Below are 9247 nucleotides of genomic sequence, written 5' to 3' on the forward strand. Positions count from 1 at the left end.
AAGGAGGAGTCCATATAGATAAGGTAATAGGTCCTAGTCAAAGTAGTGATCTTTGTTCCTTCTTTCTAGGATAAATAGTTCCTATTGTCTAGAGTGAAAAAAAAAAAAAAATATATATATATATATATATATATATATATATATATAATATAAAAAACTATGTTTGCAAACCCCTCTAGAATGGAACCTTTTTTTAGATCATTATTTCAATATTCACTTGAACAATTGTGTGACCCCCTCAAATAGATAAAGTTTTGACACTTTATTCTTAATTTGTGTTTATATAACATAAATACATAAAACTTAATATGCCCTAACAAGTAGAAGATAGCACTTTAATATTTGTGCAATTACAAGTCTACATAGAGGTGCATTGAGAAGTCTCAAAAAAATATCAGAATATTGATGAAGGGAGCCTCTCTCTCAAACACAATCATATACAAACAACAACAAAATTAAGGACAAAGAAGCAGGCAACTTTGTCTATTTTTTAATCAAACCAACTAAAAAACATGCAATACAAGCTATTAGGGTCATAAGACCTTTATTACAACAATATTGGTTGCAATATATACAAAAAAACAAACATGCAAGTCTGGAGTTACAATAAATTGTTTTTTTGGGTGATACAAGATTACTCTTACATGAAACTTATATGATTGATATTTGCCATTCCGTAACTAATATTGGCAATGTTCATTTTACCAATCTAAAGCTTTGATGAAAACTTCAAGCTTCAACACATTTGTATGCAAAATTACTAAAAATAGAAAGTTTCTATTTTTAGCCTTTATTCACCAAACCAAAATAGAAAGAAAAAAATTTATTTTTATTTTGGTGTTACAATATTTCTCTTACACCTTGAATGCTACTACATTAGACACTCAAGGTAATTTGAGAGGTGATCTTGTCAAATCTTACGTGTTTTGAGGGAAACAAAGATGGTTGACCTCTATCTTGGATAGGCATGATGAATCTTCAATAGGCCTTCCTTTCCATTTAACCAAGTATTGTTTGTTTCTTGTACTTTTTCTCACATGGTTATTTAATATTTCTTCTATCTCTTCCTTCTCCTTAGTAGATGTCAAGACATTCCACTATTCTTTTTTTTTTTTACCTCCATCATGATACTCTATCAAATCAACATTGTTGAACATAAGAGATGTGCTTAGTCCACTTAACAACTCTACCTCATAAGCATTTCCTACATAATGCTTCTTCAAGATCTTGCATGATCCAACTTTTTTATTTTTAACTTGTTATGCATTCCTATAAACAACCTTTATTTCCTTACGTGAACCATGATTGCATCTCCAATTTAGAATTCCTTAATTTTTTACTTCTAATTTGTTTTAGCCTTGTACCAAGAATTCATCTTATTAATATGATTTCATACATCTTTATGCAAGTTCTTTAGATGCTCTAAAATCTTAAGCCTCAACACTACTATTTTCTCCCTTTTTAATCTTTCTCAAATTAGAAGCATTTTGTGGACTCATATATAATCTAGAATAAGGATTTACTAGTACTCATGTTGGTAGAAATGTTGCATGCAAACTCTACCTATGGTAAAATCAAATCCAATCTCTTGGGCATATCTCCTAGTAAGCATCTCAACAAGTTGCCCAAACTCGTATTCACTGCCTCTATTTTCTCATTAGTATGTGGATATAGAGAACTAAACTTCAAATCAATCTTTAAATTCTTCCATAATGTTCTCCAGAGATACCCAAAAATTTTGGTATCTTAGTCTAAACTATACTCTTAGATAGAGCATGTAGTTTAATCACTACTTTGAAAAATAACTCTACAATGTGAATATCATGAGTCTTTCGACATGGAAAAAAGTGTGTCATCTTTGAGAATTTGATGCAAGACAAAATACAAACACAAAACACAAAACAAAATCCACATAGGCATATTCCCCCTACTCTTAGATTACAGAAAGGATTGCAACAACTTCAATTTGCAACTTAATCTGGTGTCTATTCGATTCCCATGTTGCCAACCAACTCCTTAACCAATACTAATGTTATTTTCTCCTACGTAGAAAAGTCTTTTCTTATTGTTTATATTCTCAATCCTTCATTGCATCTATTCAAACAACCATTTCTCTCCTCCAACGAATTTGTCTTGGTCGTTTCTTTGGCAATGGCATCTGTTTGAAAGATTAGACAACCATTTCAACAAATCATTTTCTTTGAGATATTCTATTAGACAGTTCACAGTGTTAGGAATGTGAACTCCAATGGTCACATGACCTTTTGGCTCCTCCCAAATTTTTGTTTCATAGTTGAATATGAATGTATAAATGATTGTGTGCAGTCCATGTATGATGTATTGGAGATCAGTTAATAGAAGTGTTCTTTGCTTTCCCTTGAATGTAGCCAACCATGGTGAACCTTGTAATTCATGGTGTTGTGTGTTGTTTTGTGTTTGTCTTAGTATTTTAGTTTTGGTTATTTTTGTGTTGTTTGAATATTATTTTCTCTACTCATTTTAAATTAGCAATTGGTATCAGAGCTTGGTTAGATTGAGTAGAGATGAAAGAAGATGAGGTTGATTCTATCATCGAAAAATTTCTTGACAATTTAGACTCGACAGAGAGTGATGTTGTGCAAACAAAAACTAAAACAAAGCACCATGTACATTGGTGGGATGGCTAGAAAAAAGAGGAGGTTTCAGCTCAAGAGGAGGAGGATGCTGGGTATGTTTCCTTCTCGACTCTTGAGGCATATATCAATAGATTTGACTGAGAAATTGATGTTGTCCCTGTGGTGAAGGGGAATTTTGGTGGCTTGCAATCAAAAGTACTACCACGAGAACCAAATTGTGAGGATAAAGGAAGAGAAATTGTTACTCACAAACCGACTGATTTTTATGGAATAGAAATGGAGGTTTTGTGTTGTATGATAAATTTGAAAAAAGAAAACTTTGAGAAAGATTAGGAATTTTTTGAAGAAACCTTGAGTCAAGCAATGAAAGTGATGGGAAGGCCCAATAGAACTTTACAAAGAACTGTTTCCTCACAAAAATGCATCTCTTATAAATAGAGAAGATTATCTTTGGTGGAAAGAAACCACAAGTGGTCAAGGCTATAGAGAACAAAGATGAACCTCCACATGGGGCCATACAAGGAGAGCATACTGGAGAATGTAATGATTTATACAGGGATTACTTACAACATCAGCAACTTCCTAGGATAGTCAAGGTGAACAAAAGGCTTGATAAGGCCCGACGCCTTGGCATCAAGACCAAGCAGCGTTATGTTCGTGTGAGAGTTAGATGTTGAGACAGGAAAAGATTTGTTCCTAAATCTGAGTCTGTTGACAAGATAAGTGGTAATGATTTATATGATAAAATAGATAAATTGGAGGTGGAGAGGTTATTAGCTGAGAAAGACCATGACTAGAGATTGGAAGTTGCAGGACGAAAAGTATCTGTGATTTCAAACTTGTGTAGGTGCAATTCCAAGAAATGGGTACAAGCAAGACAGAAGGTTGAGGATGCTTGCAATGTCCTTGAATGGTGTAGTGTAAAAGTGTTGGAGAGAATGTATCCCCATTTCGAATTTGAAGTTGCAGTACAAGAATTTTTTGTAAGGAACCGATGTGATTTCAAGAATTGGCGTTGTGAAGAGCCATCCACTGAAGGCCACCTTGGGTTTGGAAGACAAGATATGGGACATTTTGTCTCAAGAGGGAGTGGAATTTGAAATGTCTTTGGGGTAGAGTTTTTTTTTTATTAAGTAAAAACAGGTTTTAAGGGACCCGAAACCCGATTACATTCGAAAGATAGCCAAGAAGGAAACAAAACAAGACAGCTGCAAAGGACCAGCAAAAAAACCAGCAACAAAGAAAGGGATAGCAAGAGGCCAGCAAGAAATTGGCCCCAAGCCCAACATTACAAGTTAATTAAAAACTCTTAATAGATTCCTCAGCATTCTGAACAAAGAGCATCATCGCCTTGGCCACTTCCCTCAGGTCGTTGTTTTCCTGTCCCAGCTGGCTCTCTTTCATTTTGGTGTCCTTCCCAGTAGTGGTCTGCCTAGTTCTGCATCTAGGATTCTGGTGGGTGGGGCTGGAGGTTGGAGCGTCTTCTATAATTACCACGTTTTTATCCTGATTTTTCCTTTCCAAATGATCCACCAGAGCGTTCATATTCTAGGAAGAAACTTTAAGGACCTGGAGGCTGTGGTTCATGAGGCTTTTCAGAGCCTTCTCATTACGGGCGATCTGGGTGTTGATGTTGTCTTTGTCCTCCTCCGCTTGCTCTTTCAGAGTTCTGATAACATCCTCCAAGTGTTTCAGGTCCCCTTTGATCAGATCTTTCTCCAACCAATCCTCCATCTCCATTTCCTCCTCAGCTTCACTGTTTTCCGTATCCTCATTCTGTTTCCCAGAGTTATAATCCTTAATAAACTTATTAATTTTATCTTCTAGCTCCCTTTGCTTACCTTGCATACTGGTGATGTTTTCGACAACCCATTTCTAGAAATTGAAGGATTCCAGAGTGCAGTTACGGGCAGTGTTCAAGATGGTGTTCACAGAGTCCTTGCCCTATTCAGTCTCCTCAAAGTTAGGGTTGTCATACTCCTTAGGATTCAGAGCAGCATTCTCACTTTCCGAGCCATTAGGGTTAGAGTGAGGGTTTTCAGAGTTACCCCCTTCCTCCCCTTCACCATTGTTCTCATCCTTATTTTGCTCCATTTCTGTATCAATGTCCTTATCCTTTTCCTCTTCCTCATCACAATGCACCTCCTTTTCCTCATGCTTTGTTTCAGCTTTCCTTTTTTTGTGGGTAGGGGTATTGGGTTGATCCCCATCTGAGTCAAAGTTTTTGCAGCTCTTAGAGATATGAGTGTTAGTGATCAAGGGGTCATCTTTGGTTGCCTTGGCCTTGTCCTTTAGATATTCATATATTAGCAGTATAAGCCCCTGGTAGGCTAAAAGGTAAGAGTTAGGCTTTTTAGCATGGTCTGCAAGACTTTCATTTAGAGAGGATGCTAAATAGAAAGGCAAGGAAATTTTAGCCCCATGACGGAAATGGTTCAAAATAACGAAGTGATAGTTATAATTTTTTGTAAATCTTCCATCCATAGTCAAATACTCCATTAAAACCCTTAGAACTTTTTACCAAAAGGGCTTTACCTACTGGGGAGTGTAGTAGGAGATGTTGTCCTTCTTCACAAGCTTGCCCTTCTCATCCTCCGACTTCAGGAAGTTTTTGAAAGCTTCAGGTGCATACTTCTGATCCCTGTAGAATTTAGTACCCTCCGTCTGAAGACTCGTGACCTCTACAACCAAGTTTTCATCAATTTGCCAAATCTCCCCGAAGAGGGTGACTCTATTGTTACTCCAGCTTTTAGCAAAACCATAAGACACAAAATTTCTGCTTCTGTGAAGCTTTTCCATATAGTCAGTAAAGTCGTATCTGTGGAGCCTTCTCCAGACCTTTCGTTCACTCTTCCAATTTTCACATCCTGGAGGCTCGTTCCTATGTAGGTTACCACCCATTCTGAGCTCCAAGTAGAAATACCCACTACTACAATTCACAGTCCGCAGATGAAACCCTGAAAACTTGTTATTTCTAGAATTCCAGTGTAGAGACTCTTTCATTGTTTTGAAATTGCTGCTTATGGCTACACAAACCCAACAATTATTACTATAATCTTTCTCACACATATGATCTTGGAAATAATGCCAAAAAACACTCATTAGCTGATAGTTAATCCGCCCCCAAAATCTATCTTTGGAAGTCGTTCCCCAAAAAGTAATCATGAGATTAACTTGACCCATTGATACGATCAAAGTATAATTGCTCTTTAACTTCCCTTTTAATGTGAGTTTCTCCAATGTATTTGACATCCTTCTCCAAATTGACCCCTTCATTGGCTAGGATATCCGCAACCTTATTGCCTTCTCTAAAGGTATGAGTTATACTAATACTAACATAGTTATTTAGCACTTTTAACTAAGTTAGTAATATTCCAAGATACAGAGCTTGTACCTTTGAGGGCTTGTATGATGTTTAAAGAGTCCCCTTCGAGCCAATTTTTTTTGAATTTGAATTCCTGAGCTAGCTGGAGGCTCTTTAGCATTGCCAGAGCTTCAGCCACATGGTTATTTTGGACCCCAAAAGGAGAAGCAAAAGCAGCAATGCAAATTCCTTGAGCATTTCTAATAACTCCTCCACCACCAGCCTTCCCAGGGTTCCCTTTAGCCGCCCCATCAAAATTTACCTTTATCCAGTCATAATCAGGAAAACGCCAGACAATATTATCTCTCCTATTCTTATTTTCCGATCTATAGACCTTATGTATTAGGTTCCATTCAGTGAGGATGTCTCTTTCCATATCATTCATATCAGTAACAAACCATTGCTGATTGTTCTTGTGAGGAATATTGATGTTCTCCTTTATAGCCCTGCATATTTTTTCAAAGACCACCTGAGTATTACACTTAGCTTCCCTAAATATCCTATTATTTCTTTCTTTCCAAATGCCCCAGCAAATCATGGGGAGGGTCAAATACCAAAGGTTCTTGATAAGTTGGCATTTGGTTGGAAAATTCCAGTGCCAGATAATATCCTTGATACTCTTGTTTATAAACCAATTAACTTTCCATTTTTCCCACATTTTGCACCAAATATCCCAGGTAAAAGAGCAGTGAAAAAAGAGATGATCAACTGATTCCCCCTCCTTCTAGCATAGCTCACATCTATTAGGGAGTTTGAAACCTCTTCGGATTAAATTGTCAAGAGTAAGGGTACTATTACGAGAAGCAAGCCAAAAGAAAATGTTGACTTTAGGGATCAAAATGTTGTTCCAAACTTTACTCCAAATGGGATTACTGGTTTGAGAAAAGGTGTTTTTGTAGGCTGAGGCAATCGTAAATTCACCTTTAGGATCACTTTTCCAAAGGAACACATCATCATAGTCTTTGTTAGGGGAAAAGGACAGCAGCTCCTTCTGGAGTAAGGAAAATCCAGAATGAATATCATCAAGCCTAACCCACTTGTCCTCCTTCCAGTAGTCACACACCATAAGCCCAAACCTCCTTTTACATTCCTCAATAATTTGACTGTTGCCTTGATCATAAAGAGCTTCATTCTTCATCTAGGGGTCTTCCCAAAACCTTATTCTGTCACCTTTTCCAAGGACCCATCTAGCCCCAACTTTTGCCACTTTTATGGATTTAGTAATGCTATTCCAGATGAAGGATCCAACAAGGATGTCTTCAGAATTAAGGACCCCTTGGATAGGCTGATTCTGAATGTATTTGTCAAACCAAATTTGATTCCAATTTTTCTTAGTATCATAGGCTCTCCATAATTGTTTAGCAAGAAGAGCTTTGTTAAAGGTTTTTAGAGCTTTAATCCCCTACCCCACTTTGTTCTTTGGTCTACAAACTTTGTCCCAAGCAACCAAGGATATTCTCTTTTTTTCTTCCACTCCTAACCATAAAAATCTCTTATGGATTCTTTCCATTGCTTCAGCAAATTTAGCCGAGATACCAAATAGGCTGAGGGCATAAATAGGGAGATTTTGAAGAGTAGCTTGAAGGAGCTGCAATTTCCCAGCCTGAGATAAAATTGAACCTTTCCATCCGGCAAGTCTTTTATTGAATTTATCAATAAGCATATTCCAGAAGGAATTTGGGGGAGCTAAACCCAAGGGAAGACCCAGATAGGTGGAAGGGAGCATATCCACTTTGCACCCAATAATTTTAGCAATTTTTTGTTGTCTTATGACCGGAGTATTCAGGAAGTAAATAGCCAATTTGTCCCAATTGACTTGCTAACTAGTAGCCAAAGCATAGGAGTTAAGAGCAATTTTGAAGGCATCAGCCTCCTTAACAGAAGAATATCCCATGAGGATAGTATCATCAACAAACTGTTGATGAGAGCAAAAAACATTGGTAGATGAGGGTTGAAGACCTTTGATAGTTTTGCTCTGTTTCAAATTGTGAATCAATCTGCTCATACTTTCAGCCAAAATGGTGAAAAGGATAGGAGATATGGGATCTCCTTGTCTGAGCCCCCTTGAAGTTTTAAAAAATTTGGTAGGAGATCCATTAATCAGAATAGAGAACATAGGAGTGGTGATCAACTCTCTGATTATTTTGGTTACCTTTTCATCAAAACCAAATGCCTCCATGATTTTGAAAAGAACATTCCACTCCACTCTATCATAAGCCTTCACCAAATCCAACTTTATCAAGAAGCCTTCTTTTTTAGCAGCACTGAGGGAATGAATGTTCTCATGAACAAGAATAATAGAGTCCAGAATCTGCCTGCCAGGAACAAAACCTTTCTGCTCCTCAGAGATGAAGGGAAGCACCACCAAAGTTCTAGTGGTTAGAACTTTGGATATGATTTTGTAGAAAGAGTTACATAGGCTAATTGGCCTAAAATTTCCCATAGAGTCTGCCCCAGCAACTTTCGAGATTAGGGCTATAAATGTGGAGTTGAGTTCCTTAAGGATTCTTCTAGATCCAAAGAATTCTTTGACCACATTAACCGTGTCTTCCCCCACAATATGCCAGAATTCTTGGAAGAAAATCATAGGGAAACCGTCAAGACCCGGAGCTTTATCCCCTTGAAACGAAAAGACAACTTTTTTAATTTCCCCAGCAGACGAGATAGCAGAAAGGGCCTTATTCTGAATAGGGGTAATGATCTTAGGAATGATATTAACCAAATTGAGTTGGTGGGTCTGATCAATATCCTTGTTACTTGTGAGGAGCTGATTGAAGTACCTGACAGCTTCATCCTTGATTTTATCCTTATTAAGTAGAGTGTTGTTTTCAACAATCAGTCTTGTGATTCTATTCGCTGCCTTGTGTTTTAGAGAAGTCATGTGGAAAAATTTAGTGTTTTTGTCCCCTGCCTTCAACCATATAGCCCTGGATCTCTACCTCCAATAGATTTCTTCCCTAGAAATAATGTTGTGGAGTTTGACTAGAACATCATCTTCCATGGCTTTGGAATACTTTTTGTAGCCATCTTTCTGTATTGAATTTTGGATCTGGTCCAGTTCCTCCTTTAGTTTTTTCTTTGAATCAAATATATCACCAAAGACCTTCTTGTTCCAAATATTAATGTTGATTTTGATGTTTTAAAGTTTTTTGGCAACTTTATACATGGCAATTCTATTAACATCAAGATTCCACCAGTTAGCAATAGATTTTTCAAGATTAGGGTGGGAAGTCCACATCTTTTTGAACCGAAAAGGGAAACTCTAATT

This window comes from Cryptomeria japonica, chromosome 11, assembly GCF_030272615.1.
Source record: "Cryptomeria japonica chromosome 11, Sugi_1.0, whole genome shotgun sequence".
Taxonomy (NCBI): domain Eukaryota; kingdom Viridiplantae; phylum Streptophyta; class Pinopsida; order Cupressales; family Cupressaceae; genus Cryptomeria; species Cryptomeria japonica.